The sequence below is a fragment of the Kogia breviceps genome, chromosome 7 (genome assembly GCF_026419965.1).
Source record: "Kogia breviceps isolate mKogBre1 chromosome 7, mKogBre1 haplotype 1, whole genome shotgun sequence".
In the NCBI taxonomy this organism is placed as follows: domain Eukaryota; kingdom Metazoa; phylum Chordata; class Mammalia; order Artiodactyla; family Physeteridae; genus Kogia; species Kogia breviceps.
In genome coordinates, this window is record NC_081316.1 from 11,429,859 (window position 1) to 11,440,677 (window position 10,819).

The 10,819-nt window shown below is 46.7% G+C and overlaps 1 non-coding gene across 1 annotated transcript; it reads right to left on the bottom strand.

Moving 5' to 3' along the window:
• Positions 1-10,278: 10,278 nt before the first annotated feature.
• Positions 10,279-10,351, bottom strand: TRNAW-CCA (transfer RNA tryptophan (anticodon CCA)). The gene has a single exon. It is a non-coding gene; the product is annotated as a tRNA-Trp (tRNA).
• Between the last annotated feature and the right edge of the window lie 468 nt (positions 10,352-10,819).

Genomic DNA, 10,819 nt, shown 5'->3' on the forward strand with positions numbered 1-10,819 from the left:
GATTTCCTTGTGGGCCTTCAGCACATATTACAGAAAAGAGCCCCTTTCTGGACTAGAGCAGGTTCAGGGCAGCTCTAAAAAAAAAAAAAAAAATCAAGTATGGCTGTGCCAGTGCTCCACAGCCCTGACATATGGGCAGGACAGAGCTTCTCAAGGGGGCTTAGCACAGTTCACGAACAGTCCAGGGCCCAAGAATATTTCTCCTCCTCTTCCATCTGCTTGGAGCTCTCTAGGGCTCCTGCCCCGCTGAGATCAGCAGCTGCTCTAAATGACACCCTGAGCTAGTGCTTTATAATCCCATTCTAACATCTCACCAGTCTCTTTTTACACATTAGGAGACAGGCCCAGGGAAGTCAGAGAGAGTACCCAGGGTCACAGTGAGGTACCCAGGGGAGGCAGCATTCGAATCCAGGCTCATCTGATGCCAAAGCACAGTTTCCATCCACTGATCTGGGCTCAGGGCTTCTTCTTCCTATTCAGCGTCAGGGTCTTCTTGATTTTTGTCTCTCCTAGGGCTTTTGGGGTTCAAGAAGGCTCCTGGAAAGGGCATGTGGGATCACCGAACCCAGTGGTACCATTCCTGGTTACACCTGTTTGCAGTGGTGTGGTTGGGGCAGAGGTCTTTTCTCCCCATCGTGTATGGGAGAGGCAGTAGTTTCTGGAGGAATAGGTACTGGCCTTGACATCTCAAGATCTGACTTGGGAGTCTGGGCTCTGTCATGTCATCAGCTGAGCCCTCCCACTAGCATGGCTTTCTTCTCTGAGTCCCACTTCCTTCATCTGGTACGTGATGAAAGCAATACAGAGCTCTTCAGCCTTGAGCTATTGGATGTAAGATGCCCAGCAAGTTGCCCGGCACAAAATAGGGTGTTCATTCAGCGAAATGGGTTAAGTGACTTGTTTAAGGTCTGAATTCGCACCCAAGTTGGTCTGCATCCAAAGTGTAGTGCTCTTTCTACCACTGTGTGGTTCCCTCTGGTCTCTGTGTTTTCAATTCTTCGATCAAAAAGTGTCACTTACTTATCATAAGGTAGTTTAGGATGGAGAATTTGCTAGAGAAGCAAATTCCCGTTCTCTGGGAAAGCAGTAAAGCTCCCCCCGCCCCCCCCGCCCCGGTGTATCTTCCTATGACGGGGACGAGTAATCACACTGCTATCCCACAATCCGCGCTTGTGACTTAGGAACAAACACCTCAAGTCATAAATTCAAAGAAACTGGGAATTTATCTCGTTGGGTGATAGCTCTTTCCCAGCACCTTGGGCAGGTTTGTTGGATAGTTTACGGCAGTGGATACAAGAGAAGATAAGCACGCTGTGGTTGACTGGTGGCTAAGCCTTTGCTGGCGTGGATCGGATGCCAGCAAGAGGAGGGCGAGGAAAATCGTGAGGGTGTTTTGTTACCAGCCCTGGGGAGCACCGGCGGAGACTCGGGGATTAAGAGGGTCAAACGGTGCTCAGCACTCACACCCCCCAGTTGTTCAGAGGCAGGTGTAAGGAACACACAGGCAGGACAGCCTTGAGTCAGATGTCAAGGCCCCCCGTGGGACCAGGGATAAAAAGTGCGACTTCCTGCAAAACCGGAACAAATAGGACTTTTCTAGCTGTTCACTTTTTAAAAATCACAACACATGATTGTTATGGAAAATGAAGAGTCAAGAGATTAGAGAAAGTGAAAAGGCCCTCCTTCACCCAGTTCCATTCCCCCACCAATAGCCACGGTGATCGGGTGGGTCTATATCCTTCCAGACACGTCTCCTTGTGTGAACCCAGGCTCATGGACGCATACTGTTTTCTTTTGCAAAAGTGGTACCAGGCCGTATGTTGATTTTACTGTGGAGAGATGGATTCCTGGGGAAAGTGTGGTACAAAAGAACCGTAGCAGGGCCAGATCTGAGTCCCTGTGTCCTGAGCCAACCAGGCTCAGTCCAGGCCCCACCCTGCTTCACGGCCTGAGGCAGTACGAACTCCAGTTGAGAGCCCTAGGGGACACACGTGCAACTCCCCTGGCAGATAGGCAGAGAAAACAGTCCAGATGTTTAACACCCTGCAAGTGGCAGGTGAAGCCAGTCAGAACTGACAGTAGCTGCAAGTGGCCTTCCTGGGGTTACTGGCTAAATATTGGCCCCTGCATGTAGGGGTCTTACGGTCGAAACCAAGTTTGTGTGCCCGACACCAGTGAGGAATTTGGAGCGCAGGGAGGTTTATTGCAAGACGCCAAGCAAGGAGAATGGGCAGCTCATGGTCAAAAGACCTGAACTCCGTAGTTTTGGGCGAAGAATTAAAGGCAAAATTTGGAATGAGGGCTTCAGGTTGTGTGACTTTCTTCTGATTGGTTGGTGGTGCAGTAACAGGGTGATGCCTCCGGAATTGCAACCTATTGGTTCCAGCTAGTCTGGGGTCTACGTGCTTGTGGTCAGCAGGCGGTCACTGGCATCCACCTGGCTGGGTGGACCTTAGTTTCTGTAGAAGAACTGAGAGATGTGTATCAGATTGTTACCTATAGCCCTTCAGGAGGAACTAGGAGTCTTGTGACTATATTAGCCTATTAACTGCTTGAACCTGCTCTTTGGAACTTGGGGAAGGCCTAGAAGACTCAAACCTTTTTTTTTTTTTCCTACAAAGAGGAAACGGGGGACACTGAGGGGCTTTTGTACCCAGGAGAGCTCCACAGTCCTGTTTGATTTCAGTCTCATTCCACACCCTACTTGCTTCTAGACGCTTATCTGAGGAGGGAAATACATGAATGAATGAACGGATGAATGAGGATGCAAAGTGGTCCTAAATAACAACGCAAAGGAAGAAACTCCTTCCGATAGAATCACAACATCATTAACTGCAGCATTCTCTGTGTATATATTTTTCAAATAAGGACAAGGACCAAGTAATCATGCTGCTTGAAAAAAAAAATCATGCTGCTTGTCAAAGGGAAGGAGGTAATAATGATAAAGAAGTAGAGGGGGGAGGTTAGCTGGAGTTCGGCAGAACTGGATTTGGGATAGAGTGTGGCACTGTGATCTTCGATGAGTGACTTAATCTCCTTGAACTTCTTTTCTGTAAACGTCTGTGAATGTGAGGGGAAGAAGAGGAACATGGTGATTTAACCAAGATTACACCAATTAAGGGTGAGATAGGCTGAAAAGTCTGGGGGACTTTTAGTCTGGGGTGTTTACAGTTCAACGTCAGGGGCAGCCCAGGGGTCTTAAATTCCAGTCTTAAGGACTCAAACATCGTGAATTTAAGCTGATGGGGGGGCTTCCCTGGTGGCGCAGTGGTGGAGGGTCCGCCTGCCGATGCAGGGGACACGGGTTCGTGCCCCGGTCCGGGAGGATCCCACGTGCTGCGGAGCGGCTGGGCCCGTGAGCCGTGGCCGCTGAGCCTGCGCGTCCGGAGCCTGTGCTCCGCAACGGGAGAGGCCGCGACAGGGAGAGGCCCGCGTACCGGAAAAAAAAAAAAAAAAAAAAGATTCATAAGCTGATGGGGATTCTGGGTTAAACTTCTAAGTAACTCCTATGGCCTCTGTGTGGAAACGCCCCCTCACTGTGCCATCGACTCCCAAGAGTCACCTGACCAAGGGACCTGTAGGATAAAGAAACTTCCAGTTCCCACTCCTGCCCTCCTTCCAAAGACACCTGGGAATACTTGCTTCCTGCACAATCCCTGCCTTTCCTGTGATACTCTTCCTCATGGATTTTTCCTGGGTTTGTCTCACCTGGCAATGGATACACGTATTCTCTGCAACTTAGCTTGGAGAAGATCCAGAATCATCAAAGAGATGAGGAAAACTGGCAGTGGGTACAGAATCTAGAAAAACCCTGACCAGCGTCACTGAATTAACCTGTGTTTATACCATCGTTATATCTTAACCTACAGTGGTTCATGGCTTTGCAGAGGAGGAAAAATAATTTCCCTCCACCGTTCTGAGTTCTTTACTGAGACCCCCTGTAATAAAAGACAGATTAACAAGAGAAAAACAAGTTTATAATATGTCTACCTCATGTATACATGGGAGATACCCAGGGGGAAATGAATAGCTCAGAGAGGTTGGCTTTAGAATTTAGGCTGAAATATCCTTTTAATAGGAAAAGAAGAGGCGGCCACAAACGCCTCTTAAGGGAGCACAAGTGATTTTTAGGAAAGATGCATGGGTCCTTAGAAGGCGGATGGGAGGTGTGATTGTGATAAAGTTCATCTGGTTCTGGAGTTGACCTGTAGTCTCCTCTCCTGTGTTGAGTAGTACATCTTCTCTGGGTGATGAACTCCTGGGGAGGGGGTTTATGACAGTGGAGCTCCTTTTGGAAGATTTCTCTTTAGACAGATAAGGAAAGTTCAGAAAATGCCTCTTCCTGCATTTGCTGTTTTTCAAATGCCTTTAGCTTGAAATAAGCAATATACCAAAGCAGCATATCTGGGGACAGTCTGCCCTACTACCCGTCAGCTTATAGCATTGATTCCCAATGAAGCCTACTAAAAATAAAGGTTCTTGGGTTCCACTGAACAGCAGCTTTTGCAGATGAGTTCTGAGAATCTGTATTTTGACAAAGTTCTGAGACACAAGCTACCTGTACTCCACAGAGCTTACTCTTCATGTTAACCTAGTATTCCAATCTGTTCCTTAGCATAATTTTACTATTCCAGGAGATTCTTGCCTAGACGAGTGGCTTAATTATTCTTTCCAGAATATCCATCACTGCCTCAGGGAAAGCACAACAGTTTGTGCCCTAAGATTATTTGACGCCTTTGCCTTCCCTTGCTTTTGCTGCCTGCCTTAGACTGTCGTGATCTCTACCCAGTCCTAGTCAAGACAGCCCTCCTCTCCATTGAGGGAGCTGCCTTAAACCAAACTTCCAGTTCTCACTAATTCTAACCTTCCCTTCCCGTCTCTGAGACACTGCCGAATCTCTGCTGAGATGGAGTTCTCCCTGTCTCATCAGCTGGGTATTTTGATGGTTATTTGGGGAGCTGGCATTCCCTGGACCCCAGGAGGTTCTGTGGCACAGCTGGATTTGAGAACTACTGGACAAAATTAAGTCCAAATTGCTGAGCCTGACGTACAGGGTCCCCCAGTAGTCTAACTGTTGCCTCACCTACAAACCGATTGTCCACTGACTCTTTTTTACAAACCATACACTTTAGCCCATTGTTTTGTGTCTTTAGATACTTCGGGCTTCTATCCAGGCTCTTCTCTCTGCTCATCCTTCTATATCTCAGCATCTGTTTCTCACCGTTGTTGTAACCAGTGTCCAGCGATGGTCCCCAATTAGCCACCCCTCCCAGGATTCATGCCTCCGTGAGGTCCCATCCCACAGGGAATCTGGGCTGGCCCTGTGACTCATTTTAACTAATTCAATGTGGTAGACATTAAGCTGTGTCATCACTAGGGCCTACATATTTGTAAGACCCGGAAAGCTGCACTCCCGAGAGCCCTGAGCCATCCAGCTATTCTCCTGGAGAGGCCGTACAGAGAGGGAGAGACCACGTGACTATCTGGAGAGAGGCACGGCCTGCTCTGCCAGTGTCCTGGTTTAGCTCAGCCTTCGCGCCGTCTCCATGGAGGCTGTGTAGGAGCTCCCAGCCAACCCAACCTCCCATGGAAGGAAAAAGTGCCCGGCTGAACCCAGTCAGAGCACAGAAGAGTGAGTGATTAAACAGTTGTTGTTTGAAGCCAGTAAATTATGTGGTGGCTTGTTACACAGCAGTCGTCAACCAGATGTGAACTTTCAAGCCTTATCTCGAAAACCACTCCTTTATGGAGCCTTGTGTATTGTCTCACTCAATTACCTTCCCGTTTCCACAGTGGGAAGTAGAAATCACCTAGTTCCCTGCTGGAGTCGAAAGGAACGCATTCAGCTTCCTGAGTGGAAACTTCGATTTTTTTCTGGTCTCCTCCTGAAGAGTATTCCATGAATTCAACCTGTTTTGCGGCCAATGGGCCTTTTTAGGTGAGACTAGCAGTTTAGGAAAAACGCCACCAAGGGTCAGAACAATTTGTGATATGTGCATTACGCTGATAAAATCACTATCCTGATACATCCTGATATCCTGAGAGGTTTTCGTTTTTTGGTGTTTTTTTTTTTGCCCCGCCACATGGCATGCGGGATCTTAGTTCCCTTGCAGTGGAGGTGTGGAGTCCTAACCACTGGACCACCAGCAAATTCCCCTGAGAGCTTAAAAAAATTTTTTTAATCTTATTACTTTCATTATTAAAAATTTTTTGTATTGAAATATAGTTGGTTTACAATGTTGTGTTAGTATCAGGTGTACAGCAAAGTGATTCCATTATATATATATATATATTCTTTTTTAGATTCTTTTCCATTATAGGTTATTACAGATATTAAGTATAGTTCCCTGTGCTATACAGTATGTCCTTGTTGGTTATCTATTTTATATATAGTACTGTGTATATTTTAATCCCAGACTCCTAATTTGTTCCCCATCCCCCTTCTCCTGGAATCGTACCTTTTAATCTTTCAAGTCACCAGGTTATGGTTTCTCTGATAGAGGCTGAGATACCTTTTGAGAGGATGTGGACATAACAACCACAGGGGCAAGCGTAAGGGGAAAAAACGTGAAGGGTGGGGGTGGCTTTCGACCCTCTTGCTTTATGGTGCAGGCTTTCCATGAAGTTTTTACCCTCTGAGCATACTTCTGCCAGTTTTAAAAGCCAAGTAGCAATAACATAAAAGGCTCCGCCTAGTGGTGCGCAGTTGATTTTATTCTGGAAGCCGGGAGTGCGCCTCCCTGCGTCGTGGGCATCGTTGACCAGCAGAGGGCAGTGCAGACAGCAAGAGACATCAGTTGGCAGGCTGTTTTATGAGCTATAAAGAATTTTATTTTCCTTCAATTACGGTAAAAACCACGTAACATAAAACTTACCACCTTACCTTTTCTAATTGTAGAGTTCAGTAGTGTTAAGTATATTCACAGTGTTGTGCAACCGATCTCCAGAATTTTTCCTCTTGCAAAAGAAACTCGGCACTCATTAAACGACTCACCATTCGCCCCCTTCCCCTCCAGTCGCCGGCAACACCTTTCTCCTTTCTGTCTGGAGGAATTTGATTACTCTAGATACCTCAGAGAAGTGGGACCGCACAATGTTTGTCTTTTTGTGGCTGGCTTATTTCACTTAGCTTAATGTCTTCAAGGTTTGTTCGTGCTGTAACACGTATCAGAATTTCCTTCCTTTTCGGAGCAACTAGTTTCGCACGTCTCCTCTTTTTGATTCAACACGTCAAGGTGTGTCGTGTACTTGTAAGTGGGGGCATCACTGTCTCCCTTCAATTCTTTCCTGTGCCGTCCTCATATACGTGTTTACTGTACAGCCTGGTGCTACCTACGTGGCGTTCACGGAAGGATGGAGCAGGAAAACGGATACGGTCCACCGGGCCATCCCCGCAGAGGGCATCCTGGCCATCGGTATTAAGAACCAGGACATTGTTCATAGTCTCCCTTTGCTTCAGGGTCTCCATGTCTGGGAATTCATGTAAAAGAAATGGTTCAAGGAGGAAAAGAGTATTCACATTCAAAATATTTAGAGTGGTACACGAAAGCAAGAATGATGGCGCACCACTCACATCTCCCTGCAAGAGAAATCCTGCTGGGGGGGCTGCAGGGAGCTGACAGCCCCCGGCTGCTGCCCGTTTGGGATCTGCTGCAGCATTTGCCCAAACTCTATACTCTTGTTTGTTTGTTTGTTGCGGTACGCGGGCCTCTCACTGCTGTGGCCTCTCCTGTTGCGAAGCACAGGCTCCGGACACGCAGGCTCAGCGGCCATGGCTCACGGGCCCAGCCGCTCCGCGGCACGTGGGATCTTCCCGGACCGGGGCACGAACCCACGTCCCCTGCATCGGCAGGCGGACTCTCAACCACTGCGCCACCAGGGAAGCCCCTATACTCTTCTTGGGAATAGGAAGGGCCTCTCTTAGAAAGTGGGCTTTAAGTTAAAACTTGAAGGATGAATACGACGACCTACTCAGGCAAAGAGTGGATACAAGAGTTTTCTAGCAGATGAGTTATTTATAAGCCAGCCTCATAATAAATTTCACCCCTCTACCTTGGTTATCAAGAGTTGTGCTCCAGTGGACCCATCTCTTTCCCACAAATGGCCCCAAACATGCCCTCCCCTTGAATCTGCAAATGCTGCTTCTGGCTGCAAATTCCTGGCCAGACAAGGACCTCTTGCAAATCCCCTGGATCTTTAGAATAGACTTGGTAAGTATTGGTCCAGTGATCAAGGTTATCTGTCATCTCCTGGATGGGTTAGGAAAAGAAAGAACCAGAAGGGATTTTGAAACACTAGGGAATCTATGCAAACAGAGGGCTTGCTCATTTCAGCTCTGGCATAAATATCACAGCAGAACGAGCTTAGGTTTCAACAAAAGCACAGATACTCCTACCTGTTCTTGTGGCCATAGGATGACTGTGTTAAAATTAGACCACCTGTCCACCAGCACCTGAAGCTTGAGTAAGCGTTCCTCTGGTTTCTATGGAAAACGGTGCCATGAACCTGTCTGTAGCAGGCCAAAGACTATAGAGAGTCAAGGCATTGGGAGAGGGCCACAGAGCATTCCATGTCTGTGGATAAATCTTGAAATAAATTCGTCGACTTTCAGGGCTGCCAGGGGTGGGGTCTGTGTGCAGCATGTTCGCCAGATGGTGTCTGCTTGAGCAGCTTGAGTAACGGGGGGCTCACTACCTTCAAAGGCGACCCAAGCTGCCCTTGGTCAGCTCTGACTATTAGACGTGCTTTTTGCTTGGTAGTCGGTCCCATGGATGATTTCACGTTTCAGTCTCAGGGTCCAGGCTACACCTGCAGGGCTATTTTAATCTCATCTTGGTTTAAGTACAGTGCACACACCGTCGTGTTCCCAAGATATTATTTGTTCAGCGAAATCGGTGGACTCTGCGTAAACTGCTTTTACATGAATCCAGACTGCTCAGAGGGTTCTTAAATTACATTAAGCAAATATTTCTTTTAATCAAATAAGTTTTTCCTTTTTTATTAAAGAACATTTACTGAACAGCAGCTATGTGAAAAGCACTCTACTGGACACTCCAGAAACACAAGCAAGCAAGAAGCTTTAGTGTCTTCATTATTTACCTCTATACCCATTCATTAAACTACAGTCCCAGGCCTTTTTTTTTTTTTTTTTTGCTGCCGCGTGCGGCTTGCAGGATCTTGGTTCCCCGACCAGGGATTGAACCCAAGCCACAGCAGTGAAAGCGCCAAGTCCTAACCACTGGACAGCCACGGAACTCCCCCCACATCTTTATTTGACATCACTTCTTCTCCTGGAGAAATGTCCAAGGGCACACACTTCCACAGGTGCCATCCACAGGGCATGGCCATCTATTTCAGGTTTGGCTGACCCTTTGTACAACCGGGAAGTCTTGGTCCACGTGGGCATACATGGGAAAACTGAGTTTATTCAGAGCCTGGATCTGAGAGTAGAAGATATGGGGAAGTAGAAGATACAGGACAAGGTTCTTGGTACTCCGGCACGGCACCTCCATTCACAGCTCTCAGTTTGGTCCATCAGGGTCTGAAGATCCCCATCAGGTCCCAGCAGATGGAAGTTGGGGAAGGTCTGGATACTGTGCTTCATAAATCTTAGGCTCCTCTCATTCCCACAAAAATGCCAAAATTCATTCGCCAAGGCAGTGAGTGACATCCAGGGATGAAAGTTGAAACATCTCTTATATAAATTCTCTTATATAAATTCACATATAAGAGATATCATATAATATTTGTCTGACTTACTTCACTTAGTATGATAATCTCTAGGTCCATCCATGTTGCTGCAAATGGCATTATTTCATTCTTTTTTATGGCTGAGTAATATTCCATTGAATACATGTATAATACAATGGGATGTATATGTATGTGTGTGTGTGTGTGTGTGTGTGTGTGTGTGTATATATATATCACATCTTCTTTATTCATCTGTTCATGGACATTTAGGTTGCTTCCATGTCTTGGTTATTATTATAAATAATACCGAAATTATGTGTGTCATTTCTGGGTAGAAAGCCCTAAGAATCAATGCACAATATGCCATCCTTTTGATTTTCCCTTCTGCCACGGTGGGCATGAAGCTACATTTGAAATGGTTCCAGAACGGGGATACATGGAATAGAGCCTCCATCTGAATTGCAAAAGTGATCAAGAGTAAGGGAGAAATCATCTTTGTCTTTTTTAAAAAAAATATTTATTTATTTGGCTGTGCTGGGTCTTAGTTGTGGCACACAGGATTTTTTAGTTGCAACATGTGGGATCTAGTTCCCTGACCAGGGATCGAACCCGGGCCCCCTGCATTGGGAGCGTGGAGTCTTAACCACTGGACCATCAGGGAAGTCCCTCATCTTTGTCTTTTTAAGGCACTGAGATTTTGGAGCTGTTGCTGCAATATAATTCAGACACTCCTGATTAATACACTTTCCATAGTAACTTTCCACAGCCTCTCATTCACCATTAGCTTTAGGCTGGTCTGACATCCTTGATATGACTTACAAGACGTGATATAATTTTTTCCTTGCTTAGTTAGTCAGCCTCATGTCTCACCATGTCCTTCTTCCTTCCTGTGCTCCAGGCTATCCTGTACTTCCTGTTCAGTGCATGTGTTAAGCTCTGTTTTGCTTCAGGCCTAGAACACTGCTTGCTAAGTACCTTTGCTCAGAGCATTCTCTCCCCCATCTTTCTCTGCTTGGCTAGCTTCCACTCATCCTTCAAGTCTTTCCTAACACCACTTAGACTTAGGGACCAAAGTAGTATACAGCTCTCCTCCCTGTAATGCAGCTGCATTATTGTGACATAGTGTACT